This window comes from Typopeltis vanoorti, chromosome 13 (assembly GCF_054136105.1).
Source record: "Typopeltis vanoorti isolate ZY-2024b chromosome 13, IOZ_Tvanoo_1.0, whole genome shotgun sequence".
Taxonomy (NCBI): domain Eukaryota; kingdom Metazoa; phylum Arthropoda; class Arachnida; order Uropygi; family Thelyphonidae; genus Typopeltis; species Typopeltis vanoorti.
The window spans coordinates 730,281-752,680 of NC_143561.1; positions in this window are offsets into that span (position 1 = coordinate 730,281).

The window sequence follows — 22,400 nt, forward strand, 5'->3', positions numbered from 1 at the left end:
TTTTCTCCCAGAAAGCAGTGAATCAGTGGAATAATTTGTCCTTAGCGGTAGTGAATGCATCTAGTGTGAATGAATTCAAGGGTACGTATGATAGCTGGGTTGGGTATTTTACAGCCTCCTCGATGAGTCCTTGACTCCCTGCAGATCTTAGATAATAATAATAATAATAATAATAATAATAATAATAATAATAATAATATCTCATTCGTGGATATACAGAAACTGATTTTTATTGCAAAATTGTGAGGATGAACATATTGTCCCTTCTTGCTAATTCAGTAACTGAAATTTTATTTATTTCTTCAAAATGTCATATTTTTCTTTAGCATCAGTAAGTTTAACTAAACAATATCAGACAAACAAGGTTTGGACTCTATATTACCATTTTCTTATTAGAAACTTCTTTTGTCAGCACAAATAAAAAGTTCTTTCTTATTATTTCAAATGAATATTAGCTCTGTAGCATACTTTGTTCATTTCTTTGTTACAAAGATCCAAACATTAAAAATTTTAGAGTGAGTTTAAAAGTCAACAGTAACTAATTATGACTCATATCCTCCCTTTTGATGTTTATGCATGGTCCTTCTGCTAATAATGCTAATGACACCAACATTCTAATTGATATTATCAGTTCTGGTTTCGAGTTTAGGGACGAAATGACAAGAAAAACGTGAAAGAAAAAAAATCCGTAAAACTGAGATTCCAGTAATTAATTGTTTTAGAAAATGTGAACATGAAAGGAAAAAAAAACTGTGTGTGTGTGTGTGTTTAATGGGTATGAGGGGGACACCACTGATATCCAGTCATTAATTATTTTAGAAAATGTGACTATGAAAAAAAACGTGTTTGAGGGGGAGATGAGGAGGACACTAGTGATATCCAGTAATTAATTATTTTAGAAAATGTTTACTTGTATATTGACAAATATTTTCCCATAGTTTCACTATCGAGCCAAAGACTCCAACACTTGACCAAATATCCTCCCAGAATTCCAATCTCTAATCATTACCCATAATGCCACACTCGAACAAAAAGCGCATCTCATGTCAATTACAATCGCTACCGCATCCCAAATTTCCACCTCTGATGATTACCCACAAGTCCACACTCAAACCAAACACACAAACTGATGTTACTTATGTAATTCATATCTTACCTATGTCTCAATCTTGACAGAATTCCATACACTAACCATTACCCAGAATTCCATCATCTAACCATTACCCAGAATTTCATATGTGAACCAAATCACATGTGATATCACTGACACATGTGTCCCTCAGGGAAATTTCATGGATTCCATACTTGAACTTATCTCTAACCATACCCACAATTTCTTACGTGAACCAAACACACACAACATGATGTCACAGACATATGGCATTCCATACGCGAACCATTACCCAGAATGCCATAAGCAAATAATTACCAACAATTCCATATGTGATCCAAAACACATAATATCACTGACAGATGTTCCCCAGGGAAATTCCAAACATTCCATACTCATGAAGTCACGAATCCTTATCTTTACTCATCACCCACAATCCCAAAACGTGAACCATTACCTAGAATTCCATATGCGAACAATTACTCAAAACACACTACGTGATGTCATACACAGTTGTTCCTCCACTGAAATTCCAAACATTCCATACTCATGACCTCATGATTCCTTATCTTATCTGGTTATTAGTGACTCCCACTTATTGGATAAACAAGGCCAACAAAAAAGTCTTAATTGCACTTCGCATCCCATTCAACTCTATTTTGTTGTGATATAGAAAAGTGTCTCATGTACTCACTTCTTGCATCTTTCGGATTGCTCAGTAAACTTGTAAAAGGAAGACGAGGCTTTTCTCCTTCAAATAGTATATATTCATGTATACTAATGCTAGGAAGGGAGAATTTTTGGTCTTGATTGGCTTTTCCTGGCACAGGTTATTGTCATTAGCGAAACATGGCTGACGGAAGATGATATAGTTGTGGGATAGAATGTGTAAGTTACAGTGTGTTTAGGAGGGACAAAGAAAATAAAATGGGGGGGAGGAGTGTTACTTATGATAGCCGATGAAATGCAGCCAAGGAGAATTGAAGTTGTATTGCAGAGTGAAAAGAGCTCATTTGAGGCTATTTGGTGTGAGATTGAGACTAACAGAAGAAAATGTACAGTCGTGTGCTTCTATAGACCAGGCGATGGAATAGATGGTGGAGATAGTATGCATAAACAAATTGATGAAATGAGTGGAAGGAGAGTAATTATTATAGGGGATTTCAACTATGGTAACATTGAATGGAAGGAGGAGAAGACACATGTGAGGAAGGAAATGGATTTTATTCAATTATTAAAGGATAACTATCTGAGACAGCATGTAATTGAAAATACTAGGGGTGTGAGAGTGCTTGACCTGGTAATAGCATCTCAGAAATTGACTGTAATGAATATGACAATGTTGCCACCTATTGGTGAGAGTGATCATAAGGTCTTGACCTGGGAGGTAGCTAAAGGTGTGGAATTTTTCGATTAAGACAGGGTATATGTGGAATTACCATGCTGGCAAGTATGAGAAGCTCAGGAGATTGCTTGGATCAGTGCCATGCCATGTACAACTGCAACGGTGAGATGTCGATAGAGCATGGGAAGTGGTCAAGGAGCATTTACAGGAGGTTATGGCTGATTGTATACCTAGGATTCGAACAGTAAAGCAAGTAAGGGTTAAATGGATGAATAACACCATTAAGCTTGAGCTGCAAAAAAAAGAAACAACTGTGGAGGGAATTTAAAGAAAGAGGTGACCTGCAGGCACACGAATGGTATAAAGCGCAGGCTAAAAGGGTAACGAGTGTGGTATAAAAGCAAACGCGGATTATGAAAGGAAACTAGCTATGCAAGCTAAAGAGAATCCGAAACAGTTCTTTCAATATGCTGCAAGCAAAAAAAAAAAGAAAACTGTACACGGCAAAATAATTTTAAGGAATGACGATGGTAAAGAGGTCACTGAATCAGTCGATATAGTGGAGTTACTAAGCGATCATTTTCCAAGAGTATATCATCCAGGTGGTGACATTGAAAAAATGAAGGAACCATTAATTTATACGGGAATTGTGATGAATGAAGTGGAGATGAATAGTTTATTACAGAACCTTAATTTGAATACATCTGTGGGATTGGATGGTATACCGGCACAGGTCTTACGTGAAGCGGCTAAAGAATTATCAGTGCCTTTGACCATGTTGTTTAATCTGAGTCTCGGGTCTGGTTTAGTCCCGAAGGTGTGGAAAGAGGGGAAAATAGTTCCACTACATAAAGGAGGATCCAAGACTACTGTTGCAAATTACCGACGGATCAGCATAGCAGGAGTCGTTACCAAGGTCTTGGAGAAAGTAGTCAGGGGAAAAATACAGGAATGGATTGATGAAAATGAGATACTGTACGGGGGACAGCATGGCTTTGTGAAGGGTAGATCATGTCTCAATCACTTGCTCAAGTTTTATAGCACAGTGACGGCTGAACTGGATAAGGGTAATGGGTTTACAGCGATACTGCTGGACCTGGTTAAGGCATTTGACAGGACACCACATTGGAATTCTAAACTACAACATATAGGAATGGATATAGGGTTGGTGAGATGGATAGGTGGGTGGTTGATGGGGAGATATCAGAGAGTAGTTTATTCAGGAGTAGGGTCCAAAAGACGGCCTCTGACAAGAACCCCAGGGTTCTATTCTTGGACCACTGCTGTTTAATTTGTTCATTAACGACATAGGGAAGGATCTAAGCGGAACAGTTCATTTGTTTGCTGATCATGCAAAGTTGGGTAGGGCAATAGTGAATGCAGAAGATGCCAAAATCTTGCAGGACGACTTGGATAGATTGGAGTTCTGGGCTAAGGAGAATGGATGTCAATTTAATGTGACAAAATGCAAGGTTATGCATTTTGGGGTGAAAAGAGCAGCAGTATACCACATTGGTGGAGCTGTACTCCAGGAGATTGATAAAGCCAGTTAATTGGGAATATTGGTGGATAGGGAGATGAGGTTTAGGGAGGAACATTGCAAAAGTAGCTAAATCAGCTCATCAACTCATTTGGTTGTTGAAAAATACCTTGACGAGCAGAGACAAGCAAGTTATTGTACTTCTGTACCGAGCCTTGATAAGACCTCATCTCGACTACTGTGCCCAGATTTGGTCACCTAGGTTTCTTCTTGATGGGGAAGAGGTGGAGAGGATCCAGAGGCGAGTGACCAAGATGATAGCAGGTCTATGGAATGAACTATATGAGAACAGGTTGAAGATTAGTGGGTTGCAGAAATTAGTTGATAGGCGGAAAAGGGGAGATATGATTGAGACATTCAAATTGCTAAAGGGTTTCTATGGGATTAATTTAAAGGATATTTTTGAGATCAGGACTGGTGGTGGTGGGAGAACATGGGAACACCTATGTAAGCTGGTCAAGTGTGTGGTTAGAAAGGGTGTTAGAGCTGGGTTCTTTACTTTTAGAGTGGTAAATGAGTGGAATAAGCTGCCACAGTCTGTTGTGGGTGCTATGACGGTAAGTGAGTTGAAGGCAAGGTATGATAGATACTGTGACAATGTCGTATCGTTGTGTGGACATGATGATTAGGGCCTCCCTCGATGAGTCTAAGGACTCCCTGGAGTCGCCAGTAATAATAATAATAATAATAATAATAATAATAATAATAATAATAATAATAATAATAATAATAATAATATTATTATTATTATTAATAATATTAATAAAAATAAAAATAAAAATACAGTCATACAATCCATAAAAGTTCTTACATAAAACGGGACATTCAGTGGATCGTCAACACTGTTCCCCATTGTAAATATGGGAAAAAGTTATAGATTTATGGACAATTATATATTAAAACTTGTCTATGTGTAAATTATACATAAAATGTAGCCTATGCCAATGATACTATATATAAAAATTCCTACCACGTCAGTTCATACTTGACGCACGCAAACAGATGAAACTCAGAAAACAAAAGTATCTCATGACAAATGACAAATCTCGGTTGGATTGGTTGACTCAATAACTAATCACAGCCACTAGGTGCTATGGTCTCTGAGCTAATTGAGCTTCGTTTTGTGAGCGGGTTTAAATCACTAGAACGCTAAGCATTTTACCCTTTGCGCCCTCTTTACATGTTTTCAAAGGGCTCAAAGGTGTAGGTACTTTGAAAGCACGCCCGGGCTGTTAACGCGAATGTGATGCAATGTCTACGCGTCGGAAAGGGCCCTCTTCATGAAGCACTAACGCTTCATTGCCCTCATAAATGGGGATAATGAAACAGTAGTATATTGTGTTTAATTTTTGGAATCACGCGAAGTCTGCAAAAAATTAGGGGAAACTTTAACAGGAATAATGCAAAGATATAATATCCGTGATATTGATATTTCGTGGATGAGCACCGCACACCTAGCACGCCAGGAATATTCGTCCCTGATATATACAGACGATTGTGGTGTGAAAAGTTCTTGCCTCGACCATATATGGCAATCAACTCTTTTGAAATGACTGTAGTCATTTCAAAAGAACGTGCAGAATATATTGCATTCTTCATGCAAAGTATTGCGTTTTCATATGTGTTGAACAAGCTTTGCGCAAGATAGGTGCTGCGCTTGCTCACAGCAGGTCAAAAATGCACTCCCATGAAAATATCTGAACAGTGTTTTAAGCGGTTTAACAAGAATAAAACTGATTTTGTGCATCAATTTATTACTAGGGATGAGATTTACATTCACCATTACATACCGGAATCCAAACAGCAGTCTAGACAGGAGAAATAAGCATGTTGTTCAGCACCAAAGAACGTTTTCGTCAAGACTGGTTAAAAGATCGGAATAATATTCCCCAGTTATTGTTTTACTCTTTTCAAGATAATTAATAAACAAAATGCCTTTAGCATCTCAAAACACCGATGCCTTAACCTTTCCTGCTAATGAAACCGACTTTGTTTTCTTTGGCACTGAACAACCGGCTCCTGTCTATTGTTTTGACTGCTGTTTGGATATTCTGGTGTGTAATGTTGAATCGAAATCTCATTCATAGTAATAAATCGACGCACACACTCAGTTTTATTCTTGTTAAAACGCTCCAAACACTGTTCAGATTTTCACGAGAGTGCGTTTTTGATCTGCTGTCAGCAAGCGCAGCACCCATCTTGCGCAAGCTTGCTCTCAACAAATCAAAAATGCGATATTTTGCATAAAGAATGGCATGAAGAATGCGATATATCCTACAAGTTCTTTTGAAATGCATATAGTCTCAGCAATGTCATGCAATTTAACATTCTTATTTCGAGGCTAATTTTAAAATATCGCAAAATTATATTCAGTAGTATTTCAAATGAACTGGTAGTTGTAAAACGAAACAAATTATTATGATGATTGTTATTTGTAGAGTGCTCAAAATTATCTGAGACATCTCCTATACGGAACTGATTAATGTTTTTTCTCTCCCTTCCCGATCGCTGAAACGACTGCTCATAGTAAATGAATTATAAATATCTACTTTCTTCGAATTTCGTATTTCATGCTTTTCGGAGTATTTACACTTCAAATTTGATATGATTGAAGATTTTCATATTATTATTTATAAAGCAAACTCATCAAAAGCGAGTCCTTCAGGCAATCTGTGAAGTATTCTACGAAATTTGAACATTAATAAAAATAATATATGTGAAACTTCGACGGTCCGTTTTGTTTTTGTTTTTTCTTTTTCTTTTTCTTCAAAATATTTCAAATAACTATCTTGAATTAAAATTTTCGAGAACAAATAAAATGTAATGTCGATTAGATAAAATTAGCACAAAAATTTAAAATGACATTGGTTCTCCAAGATAGGATAATATTTAATTAAAGAAAATATGCAAGAATCTCTTGTTTTGACCTGACATTAAAAATTGTACGATAAAAACAAAAAATAAATATAAAAATAATTTCGATATTTGGAACTGCCTTCCTTGTTATACAACTGCGACGCAGTTAATTATCGCGGTATAATCTGGTTAAGTGTTCTCCGCAGTGTGAAGGATTATCGCACCTTCAAATTTCCCTTCTTATCCATTTTCCTTCAAGAGATAGCAAACATGGTATCTAGTTTGCTGGTCCTGGCCACTTGTGAGGTAAATATATGTATTTTTGAAAGTACACAACTTTACATAAAATATGTGTTTTGATTTTTTTTTACCTTTAAATTTAAAGCACATTTAAAAAAAGTGAAGGGCGCTCAACTTAAAATTACTTCTGGGCGCCAGGAACCCTAGAGCCGGCAATGTCTATAGTGATAATATAAAGTGCCTACAAAATTTCGCGTTTTTGATGTGCTGTGAGCAAGCTTTGCGCAAGATGGTGCTGTGCCTGCTCACAGCACATCAAAAATGTACTCGCATGAATATATCTGAACGCTATTTGGAGCGTTTTAACAAGAATAAAACTGATTTTGTGCATCGATTTATTACTGTGGATGAGACGTGGATTCACCATTACACACCAAAATCCAAACAGCAGTCAAAACCGTTGACAGAATCCGGTTGTTCAGCGTCAAAAAACGTTTCATCTAGTCTGGTTAAAAGATCGGAATAATATTCCCCGGTTTGTTTTACTCTTTTCAAGATAATTAATAAACAAAATGCCTATAGCATCCCGAGACACCTGTGCCATGTCCTTTCCTGCTGATCGAACCGACTTTGTCTTCTATGGAGCTGAACATCCGGTTTCTCTCCATTGTGTAGACTGCTGTTTATATTCTGATGTATAATGGTGAATCCATGTTTTATCTATAATAATAATTTGAAGCACACAATCAGTTTTATTCTTGCTAAAACGCTCCAAGCACTGTTCAGAGATTTTTATGCGAGTGCATGTTTGGTCTGCTGTGAGCAAGCGCGGCACCCACCTTGCACAGAGGTTTTCATTTGCAATTCTTCATGCAAAATATATCCTACAAGTTCTTTTTGCAATGCCTATAGTCTCAGCAATTTCACGCATATTGATTCTCCGGTCTTCCAATATCATATCGTGCACTTGATCAATGATTTCTGGTGTTCTGGATAAATCCATGCACAAAATATAATATCTGCGACTTATCTCTCGGAATGGACAGAAGAAATTGTACAAATCATTCAGGCTAATGGTTGTTGCTTGTTTCACTTTTGGAAAATAATTATGAATAATCAACAAGACACTAATATTACCATGATGGCTACCTTGCTTAAGGAAATCTGCTATTGCTGAAGGCGCATTTGCTTCAGAGAAACGATCACCAAAAATTAACAGATTTCTTACTTCCAGAGAAAACTCAATATATTGTATCGCCTATAAAATTCGTTTTTTGAATGAGAAACGTATCTCTTGTTTAAAGCGTATAGGTTTTGATCTTCAGAGTATAAAAATAAATATTCTGTAACGTTCGGGGTGAGGATTGTTTATCGGTTTCGGTAGGAACGCAACTAGCGTTGAATTTCCTCTTTCATTTGGTCCATGGACGATCACTGTTGGAGGATGAATTAACCCCGCCATCCATAAGGATATGTGATGTAGGTTGTAGAATCGACGCAACGTTTGTAGTAAGAATAACGAAATTTCTTCAAGGAATCTTAATTATTTAATAACTTCGCACTATATTTATCGTGGATATTTTCTTGACACTAGTTAGGCTCACACTATTTTTACGATAATGTTCCAGTATTTTATGCCATTAGCAGTAAAATTTAAACTTTTAAGCACAAAAACACGGAAATCACGTGACAAATTAAGACCCATGCTCTCTCACTAATAGTATACTAGTTATAAAGGAAAACAAGTGCGGTAATTTTGCCATGTAATTTTAATGTAGAAGTCCCAGTGGATTGTTAATCTGAATTATCTGCAGTTTCAAACCTTTTAAAATTATGCTCAATATTAAAAGAAGTCTTAAACTTTAAATGTTTGACTTTTACTTCAGAAATCTGATTAGAGTTGAACAGGTAAGATCGATTATCAGGTTGGATTCATTCTCTTCACTACATACGTAATAATTAATCACACGTTCACCAGTCTCTGTCCATAATCCCAAATAACATCAGTGTTTCTTATTTATTTAACGAAAGATCAAACCTGCACTTATTTATATGCAAATATTAATACTCATTAGGTAAATATCGATAAAGCACAATTTAGCAAAATACAATTTTGGTGAAATCTTGAGAATGAGACAGAGAAAGCACATCCACAGCACAAGTGGAAGAGAAATGCTCCCTTTGATTGGAAAAGACTTCAGTTCGATGCTCGTCGTGGCGAAAAGTATATTTACAGGGTGTTCGGGATAAATTTGACATATTTATAATTAATTATATTTTTCCGTAAGTTACATGTATTAACACACACTTCTCTTCATTTAAACGTTTGGACCCTTCTTCATTCATATACAAGATGTCAGAAAGGATGGATAGCTGGAACCCACCTGAATCATGGAAGAGAATAACTTGTATCATGATGATTCGTGCCCGCCATCAAAATAAGGATATTACGACTGCTGCCCAATGCTCCCTGAATACAGTAAAAACAATCAGGCATGAACTAGAGACTTGCAATGGTGACTACGAGGATGTAGCAAGAAGAAAGATCCCTAGCAGACGATCTGATTGCGTTCGTACAGCAGAATTCCTCGCAAATCTGCAGGAACAGGTGTTGAAGAACCCTGGCATTGGAATTCGGGCTTTGTTCGTGGAGTTGCTAACTGTAGTCAAGCCCTGGATAACAAGGGTAGCCAATGGTAGGCCGTATGTATGGCAGCAGGATTCGACCCCTTGCCACACCTCTGGGAAAAGTCAAAAATGGTTGTCTGAAAATTTCTACGACTTCACCAGTCCAAATGTTTGGCCTCCAAACTCCCCAGACCTTAACCCCATGGATTATTTTGTATGGGGCGCAGTTGAAAAAGACACCAATCGCACTTCCAGTAATACAAAAGCCCAGTTAATGGATAAAATTAAAACAGTTTTTGCGGCCCTTCCCAGGGAGACTGTAGCATCAGCTTGTTCGAGGTTCCGAAGCAGAATTGAAGCTGTGATCGATGCTAATGGTGGTTATTTTGAGTAAATCTTGTTGATAGTATTGTAATTAACTCTGCCTGTAATGTTTTTTTGTCAATTCATTAAATTTAATAGATACAAAGAAGATTTTCTTTTTCCTTACGAAACTGTCAAATTTATCCCGAACACCCTGTATATGGGCTTTATCAATTGAAGGAGAGTTTCTCGATTACATACGCAGGTAGCAGGTCTTTTTGTCTCCTAAAAACTGCGGTTTTTTATCCAGCATACATAAAAATGGTAATTAGAACACACCCAATGTACCTGCCAAAATTACTAATGGTGGTGAAGGTGATGCTTGGCAGTATATGGTGTCGTATGTAAATATGCATTTGGTGGATTAAGTGGTGGATACGGAGGGTTGTCGAGTACAGAGCGGCCTCACTCAATGAGTGCTTGGAGGTGCAACATATTAATAATAATAACTGAAAGAATCAATCGGTTAGACAAACAGAGGTGACCAGATAAGAGAATATGGAAAAAGAGAGAGGGATCGATGAGATTGAAAGGGTAAGGAGGAAGTTTGGAGGATTATCATGTTACGAGGAATTAGGTGGTAAAGAAATCTCCGCTGCGTGAATATAAAAGAATTTGAAAAATAAACCTAGATCAAACTCACTTTATTAATTTAAGAGAGAGAGTTTGCACATAGAGTTCGCTTATATATACGTATTGGAGTAACTGGTAGTGGCCAAAGAAGAAGTAGGGGAAGCCACGAATGAGAGTGCTTTCTTCATTAATTTTTTGCTGGAAGAAATCAAGGAAGTGTTTATTACTCAGAAACACGAAGACAAATGCACCCGTCTCATGTCCTTCTTCACCTTGTCGTGATAAAGGAGATAAGGCGAAAACTTCTTCTGTTATCAGAATAATTCAGTCGTGATTGCATGATTGCTGTTCTATTTCAATTCCTTCCTTTATATCCCAAAACAAATGAAAAAATCGTTTGATTTTATTGAGAATCTCATCCTGACGTTGCATCAAAATGCAGTACGGAATGAATTTTATTTCCTGTTGCCTTTTCTCTGGCAAGTATTCCTGTGTTGAGAATCTACCTGTCGACAAGTAAAGTCTGTTAAATACTTAGATGTAACGCATGTAAGCTCTGCCCCTGTTCTAAAACATTGTGTCCTCCTTGACTTCTACTTGAACTACACGAAAATATTCAACCGTATTTAACCGGAGGGAAAAAGGTCACGAACCAACGATTCCTTTTCTGCACTCAGGACACCCATTTTGAAATCTAACAGATGTGGAGGACGGTATTGAGACCACAATGTGATATAACGAGTTTATTAAAAAGAAACAATTTAAAATCCAGACAAGTTTCTTGAGTCGTAAGACATACCATTAACAGTTGTGAAGTTATCACAACATCTGATATATGTAATTAATTGGTAATAGTCTTTTGTTGTATAAAACTTTTATACACTTCTACCACTAATGATGTAAATCTTACGACGCCCGAAACTTGTCGGATTTTAACTGTTTATTTTAAATAAACTCTATGTTACAACGTGGCAGTGGCGGCCCGAACATAAGCACTGCGACACTGCAGAACCTCCCCAAGAAAAAAAAATAAAAAAAATTAAATTTTTTTTGTGTTTATAAATAATTACTATGCTTACGACATTATATAAATGCAATACAACACCTTAAAGGTTACAGCTTATATTTTTTCGACATTGATTGAACAGTTAATGATTGGAATTGTTGGATTAACGCTTTAGATTCCAAAATAAATACACTGCGATCTAAGGCAGTGTCCATATTATCACATTCAACCAATTGCAGACTCACCGATATTCGTTTGCGCTTCTCATTGCATGTAACGAGTGAATCTGACACTTCTCTTTGGGCAGTGTATAATATGCTTGCGCACGTTACTTCTGTAAGATACGAAAGGGTGAACTATTTTTTGCTAACTTATTTTAGTTTGTTAAAATAACATATAATCATTTATTTATTATAGACACAAGGCTGAATTATGACGAGTGTCACTGTTGAAAATATGAAAAGAATTATATTTTTTCAATTATCGTTACACGAAACAAATGCACTGCGATCTAACGCAGTGTGAGAATGATCGCGCCAATTGCAGGTCGACTCGCCGATATTCGTTTACGCTTGACACTGCGCTTTGGTTAGCGTATCGTATGGTTGCGCGAGTTATTTCTGTGAGACACGAAACATTTATTATTGGTGTTTGTTCGTGGTGAGGGTGAAATATTTTCAATAAAGCAATTTTTAAGAAGTAAATTTATTTATTAATAAATTGGCTACTGATTAGGAAAAAAACACTTTTTTTTATTTTATTTTATGCAGCAACCCCACTTAAAAATTTCACCGGCCGCCACTGCAATGTGGTCTCAATACTCAAAAGCTCCATACAGAACTGCTTAAAAACAGAAACCTATGCGTACATCTAACTGATGTGTGTGATCGACTTTATCATAACGTTTTGTGGAATTTTATTTCCCTCCTCTCTTTGACCAACGTACAGGATGTTAGTTTCTTTTTAAGCTATATACGAAATGCAAAAGGAAGAAGACGAAAGAGCGAAAACATTACTGTTTCAGCGCTCCGCTCGATAAGGTCTGGCATTTTGTTGAGAGCTTTGCCGAAATCGTTTACACTTGAGCTGATTGTAGGAAATGAATCGTAAAATAAAGTCTGTTGAAACAAGAAAGGTTCGTCATTGGCTGAGAGAGTTTGAATTAATCCGACAAAGGTGTTCAAAATTCTAATTGAATGTTTGTTCTCCGGCGAGTTTGATTGTTTTTGAACAGTGAAAAAGCTATGAGAAAAAACGATTCATCTCCTTAAAAGGTTACAAAATTATTGTTGAATTGGCTAACAGTCATGAAAGGGATAACTCACTTTTAATTGAAAAGCCGTACAAGATTATTCAAGTCCTAAAACTATTCTCCGATAAAGTATTTTTATAAAGAAATTAAAAAAAGGAATGTTATGCTACAGTGCTATCCATTGGCGTAATTGTCATGCTAAGTTTATTGAAACTGGAACGAAGCAGAATTTGATAATGAAATTTAAGCACAATGGAATCGTACTTCACGGAGAATGAATAAAAGGTAGAGAGAGTGCACTCTACTGAACTTTCCACTCAACTTAGAAAAGATGTTCCACACTAGAGATAAGAAAGTTAACCAAACAACAGTCCATAACGATGCAAGCAACTGCATTCGAAATATCCTCCCTGGTGCTAAAAGAAATCTTTTTGTTCCGTACATTGATTAAGTCCTGTATATTCATATCTCGATTTGGTGAACCTTACCTCTTGCAGTGTTGCAATACGAGTTATCCTTTCTCGTACTTGGAGGAGGGGAACGTTCTTCGACTCATAAAATAAGACAAAGCAGTCTGAGGAAAATCCGCACTGGACAGACTGTATACCGTCGTCTCCTGAACAAAGAAATAAACGGATATTATTATTTTATTATTATTATTGTTATTATTACTATTATTAGAAAAGATCTTCGCTTAAAAGAGAGGGCGCTATGTAGACATACGAACGGGCGCAAGGTGATATCGCTGCCCCCTTTTTTATAGTTTTAAAGTAGTTCCAACTCCTGTTTTTAATTTAAAGGTGTTACCAAGTAACTCTACCACTCACGCTGAAGACGGTGCTATAAAATTCACAAATTGACTAAGAAGAAACCAAATTTTGAAGTGTTGAAAAGTGAACAGACAGGACCGTGGTCAACAACGAGCGAAGAACAAAGGACGTCGCCATCTTTACCATCATGCCACAATTGCTCAAGGGAAGAAATGAGAGTCATGAAGTGTATCAAATGCCTGGAGGATTTCTCGTTTGAAAGAAATCATATAACCTGTACGAAATGCAGTAGGATTGTACACTTAAAATGTTCTGGCATTTGAGAAACAACCTGGCAACGTAAAACCAATGCAACACGTGAGGAATGGAAGTGTGTAATCTGCTGGAGGAACGAAGAAACGCACCTATGGCAGTCACTTACGACCCAGCCGATTACACCGAAGGCAAAATCAGATGACGAACTGAACAGACAAAAAATGCAGGTGAGTCCTGTAATTTACACTCTTTAAGTATACTAATAGAAAACGATCTGGAGACTATATAAAAGTCAGCTTAGTAGATCTTGTGCACGAACTCTTTGACAAACTGAACGAACAAGTAACAAACAAATTTAGCAAATGTGAAGATTTGGTCAAAAATAATAATTTTGCAGTGATAGAAGTGCTGCAAATGGTAAAAAACATCAAAATAAAAATTAACGCACTAAATGACAAGCAACACAATTTGATGAAAAAAACATCTGAACTCCGTCAAGAAATTCATTCTCTAAAACTACAAACAAACATCTAGACCAGCAACAACATAAAGATCTTATCATAAATGGTCTTCCTGAAACTGCACCTACAGAAAACCTCAGCGACGTAGTTTTAAAATTAGGCCGTGCAATTGATATCCTTTTTTTTGATGCACTTATTAAAGAAATGTTCGATGAATTTTTTCATACAAAAAACGAAATATTTGTATGAAATTCACTGTAAAAAACATATGTAATATATAGATATGTGTGTAAATGCTCTATAAGATGATAAATAAAATGTTATTACAGAAAAAAAATAATATTATTATTTTTATTATTATTATTATTATTATTATTATTATTATTATTATTTTATTATTATTATTATATACACCATCTCATCTACAGGCATGCGAACGGGTGCACGGTGATATCTCTGCTCCTGTTTTCATAGTGTTAAAGTGGTTCTATCTCCTGTTTTTAATTTGACAGTCTTTAGATTAATTCTTCTTGTCATGCTGAAGACAGTGATATAAAATCGTCAAATTCGGCCGAGAAGAATCCAATTTTTGAGTATTGAAAATTGAACAGAGTAGACCGTGGTCAACAGCGAGCAAAGAACAAACGACGTCTCCAAAAGACAGGTGAGTCATGAAGTGCATCAAATGCGTGAAAGATTTATTCTTCAACGGAAATCATGAAATGCTTTAGGAGTATGAAATGCTGTAGGAATCTTTACTTTAGATGTTCCAGCCTTTCAGAAACAACTTGGCAATGTAAAACCAAAGCAACACGCGAGGAATGGAGGTGTTTATACTGTAGGGAGAAAAAAGAAACGCTGCCACCTACTGTGCAGCCGATTATATCGGAGGCAGAATCAGATGATGAAATGAACAGAAAATAAACATACATTTGAGTTCTATCATTTGAATTTTTTAAGTATACTACTAGAGAAAGGTTTATAAACTACAAAGCCAACTCTTGAGATCTTCTTGTCTAAGAACTCTTTGATAAATGGAACAAACAAATAACAAAAAAAAAAAAAAATAGGGAATATGATGATTTCGGTAAAATCATAATTTACCAGTGGAAGAAGTCTCACAAAGTGTAAAAGACATCAAAATCAGCATTAACGCACTAAATGACAGACAACACAATTTGATGAAAGAGACATCCGAACTCGGTCAAGAACTTCATTCTCTAAAACTACAATATGAACGTTTAAACAGCAACAACATAAAGAATATTTTGTCATAAATGGTGTTTCTGAAACCGCAACTACAGAAAATCTCAGAGACATAGATTTAAAATTAGACCATGCAGACATCCCATTTCAGCATAATGGAATTCAGACCGTAAATCTGATTCCCAGGAATAGCAAAAATAAGGCTTATCACTACCCGCACCGCTCATAGTTCGCCTTAAATGCAACTTCACAAGAGACAATCTCAAAAAAAGCCAGCAGACTGATAAAGCCATCATAGCAAGACACTACAACAATCTACCTATCTGAATATTTGACAACTTTCAATCAGAATCTGTTATATCAAGCACGAAAAGTCAAATCAGAAGAGAATTTTCAATTTTTGTGGATCAGAGATACCAAGATATTCTTCAGGATGCAGTAATATTCAAAGCCAATACAATGAAAAGCTCAGAAGACATAGAAAGGTTGCATAATGGGAAAAAAGACTCATAATTAATTCAAAAGGAAGACCACAACAAAAAAAAATGAATTTGAGCCATCAAAGAGATGTCATAACGCCAGAATATATCAGCAATTTACTTTGATCAGATCTTTCAAATATCAGCCTATTTCCGACACTGCAATCAATAAATAAAAATCAATAAAAAATATATAAATAAAAATTAACCATTGTCATCCTCAGATAGGTTTACTAAGAAGCTTCGAGGATCCAAGCTGAGACATTACATCTCAATGGAGATCAACGCAAAAAACAAATTCATTTATTACATTGAAGTGCTGTGGTTACAGCACTTAAATTCAATTAAATCAAGAAATTGTAAAACATGTATATAATTTATTGTTATCGCATAAATACCGTTAAAAATGTAATCTTATTTAAACACACACAAAAAAAAAACAAATAAATAAATAAAAATATATATTATTTCTAGCAGTAGTGGTGGTAGTACTTATTCACTTAACATTATGCACTGAATATTCGTAGTGAACCAAAATGTAATACCTCATTGTATACTGGTAGATATTCTGTATATGTGAGGAGGATAATAAATTTTGACTTTTTTTCACAAACCCTTATTACTCATATAATTGATACACAGTCAGAACAAGATATCATTCAATCAATAATTTGACTGGTGATAGAGAGCAAGTCAGATACTACCCAGCAATCTAAGAATAGTCTGTCAGGTAGCGTCGTAAAATATGGACTGTTCCAAGCAAATTCCATATTCTGAAAATTAGTATAACCCTTACAGAAGTTTGTAAGTCTTAATAATATCTCCACTCTGTCGCTCCTGTTCGTTAGTGTCTGCAGTGTACAAATTCTCTCAATCTGTCTTCAGTATTCTACAATCCTGATATCATTTTAACACTCCCCTTTGTACTCTCTCCAATATATCAGAATCACAACGGAAACCAGGAGACCAGACCTGCGCACAATAGTCCAAGTGAGGTCTTATCAATGCCTTGCAAAGAGGCAAAATGACTCCTTTTCTCAAAAATGTGTATTATTGCTTTTCTTGGTAGCAACTTCAATATTCTGTTAGTGATGCCATCTAGGCCTGGAGCGTTTTTGTTGTTTAATTGTGATATTAGTTTAGTTATTTCCCCTGGGGTAGTGGGGGAGATGGGTTCTACGTTATTCCGTGAGATGACTTAATGCTTTCCTGACCTTTCGATGAATTTTGTGGAGGATTGTTTAGGTTTTTTGTACGACGGACTGCATTGCTCCTAGAAGGACTTCTGCCTTTTTCTTGTCTGTGTGTGCTATTCCATGTTTGGTTTGTATAGGAAGTAAGACTTAACTTTTGGTGCGTAGGATTTTTAGGAGTTTCGATATGGTGCGATCTTCTGAGTTGATTGTGGCTAATTTAGTTTCGCATTCTTGATTTCTGTGGTTTCGTAGAGCTTCTCTAACTTTTCTGTTGAGATTGTTTAGTGTTGTTTTGTCCTGTGGCGCTCTAGTGTTATGATATCACTTTCTTGCTTTGTTCTTGGTTCTAATCAGGTCCATGATTTCTTCTGGAATCATATTGGTTGAATGGTGGACAGTGGTTTGCATTGCTGAAGTTACTGCTTTGTTGGGCGGTGCGCCAATGTAACCTGGTAGAATTTTTGAGAGTTTGTCTGATGCTATAAAGGAGCGCTGTTCTTGATTGCCTAGCCTGAGCTTTATGGGGTTGTGGTCTGATGAAAGTTCTTCTATTGTGTCTAGTTGGTATTTGTATGGGATGTTTTTAAGTATTACGATGTCCAGAACATCTGAATTTCCTGTTGGGCTGTGATGAGGGGGCTCAGTAGGTCCAAACACGATAGCATTGTAGGTCCAAACACGATAGACAGTTGTGCATTACAACCTGGAAAACAGCAGATATCATACCTATAAAAAGCCAGGAAAGAACCCCAAACTTCCAGAAAGCTACAGATCCATCAGCCTCCTATCAAGTCTTGGAAAAGTCACTGAAAATTTTATCCTCATTAGGCTACAAATAATCACTGACAAGCTCGGAATTTCCCCAGACGAGCAATTCGGATTCCGAAAAGAACACTCCACAGTACAACAAATACACCAATTGGTGGAATACATAGCAGGAGGCTTTAACAGGAACCTCCACACAGCTGCGGTCTTCATACATATAGCAAAGGCCTTTGATAAAGTATGGCATCACGGTCTTCTCTACAAACTGATAAAGTTCAAGTTTCCAATAAAAATAGTTAAACTAATTAAAGCATACCTAAGTGACAGACACATGCAAATCAAACTAAACGGAACAATATCAACCACACGCAAGATCCGTGCAGGCGTGCCACAGGGCTCTCTATTAGCACCTCTACTGTTCTCGATCTATGCAGCTGATATCCCCTCAAACCCGAGAAACATCATCACAGGACTATATGCGAAAAACACTGCGATACTATCAAGATCTCTCAGCCCTTAAATGGCAATTAGAAGGCTGGAAGGCAGAATCAGCGCATTAGAAACTTGCTGAACTGACTGGAGGATCCAGGTAAACCCCCTATACTATACTCCAGAAGACAAGTCACCAACAAGGATGACATTCAGCTCAACGAAGTCAAGATCCCATAGGAGAAAGAAGTCACATATCTCGAAGTGAAACTAGATAACAAACTCCTGTTTAGCAACCACATCAAACGAACAAGAGTGAAAACATCCAAAGTAATTGCACAACTATACCCTCTGATCAACCTCAAAAGCAAATTAGATCTACGAAACAAGCTAACTCTATTCAAAACTGTAATCGCCCAGTTATCTCCTATGCTTCCCCAGCATGGAGCCATACCTCAAAAACAAACATACAGAAACTACAAAGAATCCAGAATAAGTGTCTAAGAACGATCCTGGATGCTCCATGGTATATACGAAATTCCCAGAGCCATCGAGAAGTAAACATCCCTTACCTCCCTTCTTATCTTCATGATTTAGCTGAAAAATACTTTTCCAAAGCAACCTGCACTCAAATCCATTGATCAAGCAAGCAAACAACTACAGTGAAGCAATACACTGCAAATATAAAAGACCAAAATCAATTCTACTACAAACCGAACATAGCTAATTTCAGACTCCAAGAGGGCGAGATAACTAATATAGCTAATTTCAGACAGCTCAATAATATCTCATCCATTGTATCACTTAAACAGATAAAGGGGAACAAGAAAAGCATTTCTGCTTCACCCATCCAGCCAGTATCGTTATACCTTATACCTTGTCGCAAGCCAAAGATGTTTTTACCAATACAGAACACTTCGGAATTACCATAATTATTAAAACGCACACTTCTAATTTATTCCTTCATTGTGAGGCTCTTTTAATAAGTCACATTTCCCACACGACAAGTTTGCGTATACTTGAAGAAAACAGTAAATAAAAGAAGAAAACATGTAGAAAAATGAAATGAAATTATGAGTAATGAATGTGTATTCCTTTTTCACTTTGTTTTTGCTAATGCTCTGATAAATACATCTGATGAATGTTACCTTCGTCACATTCTATGCATACATTAGCGCATTTACTGCTAACATTTATAAAGAAGAAAATACGAATCACAACGTTTAATTGAAATAATAAAACAATCAATCTGAATGAGAAGTATTCAATACCCAAATTGTTTAATTTGCATATTGAATACTTAATTAATTAATCCTGACCTACAAGTGTCAGAGCGGATGCTCTAACACTTGCAGGTCAAATGCTGTGCAATTTGTTCTTTACGCAACGTTTTTTTTGTGGGGGGGGGAAGGTCTGCGATTAAAATTTCTGAAGTCTTTTAGATCGATGCCTTGTTGCTGTTTGTTCCATGACATCCAGAAGCACGTCATAAGATTCAACCTGAGATACTCCAATCTAGATTCTCAAATATCCCTCTGAGGATTACTAAAATTATTAACAAATAAATCAAACATTCTAGAAACTTATGGATATTGGATGAATGCACAAATATAGAAGAGGTCTTAAATGAAAATAATTCTAAAAGTGCTTTTCAAATTACCAATAAGTTAACCAAACATTTTACCGCAATTAACTGGAACATAGAAGATGCAGATGGAACTCCCATCACAGATAACCAGAAAATAGTTGATAGATTGAAATGTTAAGCAACCAAGCTTTTTCAAAAGGACCCTCTACTGACCGATGATATTTTGGACGGAATTTTGCCAGGAGGTTCGGAGGAAGGAGATTGCCCGATATTAAAAGAAGAAGAAATTTCAGCAGTTTGCTCCTCAAAAATAGGAAAATCACCGGGAACTGATGGTGTCACAGTGGAACTGATACGCGAAGGAGGTGACATCATCATAGACATCTTGCTAAATTTATTTCCAGGACGTATGGAACAGAGAGACTTGGCCTTCTGATTGGCGGACTTCTGTCCTTGTACGTATTCCTAAAAAGGGAAACAGCAATAAATGTAGCAACTGTAAAACAATAATCCTTATTAGTCATCCAAGAAAAATCCTGTTAAAAATACTATTGTCAAGAATCGAAAAGAAAACAGAAAGCAGACTATCAGATGAACAAGCACGTTTCCAGAAGTCCAGACGTACAATTGACCATATTTTTACAATACACATACTAGGCGAAAAATACATAGAACATAACAAAATAATCTGTCACAATTTTTTAGACCTTCAAAAAGCTTTTGACTCAATATAGCACTAGGCATTATGGAAAATGTTAGAACATCATGGTATTGACAACAAAATCATCAGAATTATTAAATCTCTTTATTTCTCATCTGATATGCGAATTGAAATTAAAAATTACAGCAGTGAGCCGAACCTTGTCCCCTCTTCTTTTTAATTGTTTACTGGAATATGTCATAGACGAAGCTCTTTATGTATATGACACTGGAATAGTAGTTGGTGGACTAAGAATAAATAACTTAGGTTTTGCAGACGATATCGATCTTCTGGCAGAAAGTGAAGAAGAAATACAAGAGATAACCAGTCGCGTTTTTGGAACATTAAAAAAATATGGATTATACATAAATCTAAAAAAAACAAAAAAATGATTACCTCAAAATCAGAGATTGAATTCTTAAACATACAAATTGGAAATAAGCAAATTGAGAATATAAAGAAGTTCACTTATCCAGGAAGCACGTTGAGTCAAGATGGTCGTTCAAAAATCGACAATAAATACCGAATTGCTAAGCCAACCGTGGCCCCTACAGAAGTTAAAACCATTGTGGGGAGATAACCGAATAGCGATCACAACCAGACTAATTTACAGCTTGGTGAATTCTCTCCTCTTGTAAGGTTGTGAGGTCTCGACTTTATTGAAGGAAGATGAGAGAAGACTCCTGTCTTTTGAAATGAAAACTTACAGAAGACTTTTAAGAATTCTCTATACCGCTCAGGAAACCAACGAAAATGTCTGAAAACTGATTGATTCAATAGATGGAAGAAAAAGGGAAAATATTCTGACAGTCGTCAGAAGAAGACAGATGAAATGGTTCGGACATGTGGGGAGTACTAATGGCATTCCAAAGCAAGCAATAGAAGGAATCATTCCGGGATCAAGGTTAGGGGCCGACGTCGATTAAAATTAAAATGGACTGATAACATCAACAAATGAACAAATTCCTCCCTTTCTCAACTGACATCAAGAACAAGAGACCGAGACGACCGGAGGAGCCTAGCAAAGAATATCACCTCCCAGCAATGAAAGAGCAACGGTCCATTTAGGACTATGGCAGAAGAAGCTGAGGATCTCAGGTCTCCACACAGAAAAAAAAAGTTAAAGGCAATCACGAAATTGACTGAAAAAGAGCTGAAACCTCGATGAATAGACAGCTTATTATAATGCCCATTGCAAGTATATAAACTGCCTCGGGTATTCTTAATCCCTCTTCGTATATTTTAAATAATAATAAACATCATAATGGCTTCAGATATATCTTCAAGGCATACAGAGTATTCCACGACAATATTGCTTCATAATTTTGCATTATTGTCAGCATCGAAATCCAAATTAGTCTGTTATTTGTGAGAAACCCAAGATTGTCTTCTCTTGCATTTAGTTCTTCAATCCATTTCTTATTGCATCAATCACCGTGGACTTTGGTCCTCCTTTAATCTATAATCTGCATAAAACTGTGCAAAAATAAAAACAAACAGAAAAAAGTGACACACAGCATTTTTTTCTATACGAGGCTAATTTGTTTTGAAAATATGATTTGCGTGCTGTGGAATGCAAGTGAACTGTTCAGTTTTAGGCGATCATGAAATAACGTTTTTAATCCTACTCAACTGCA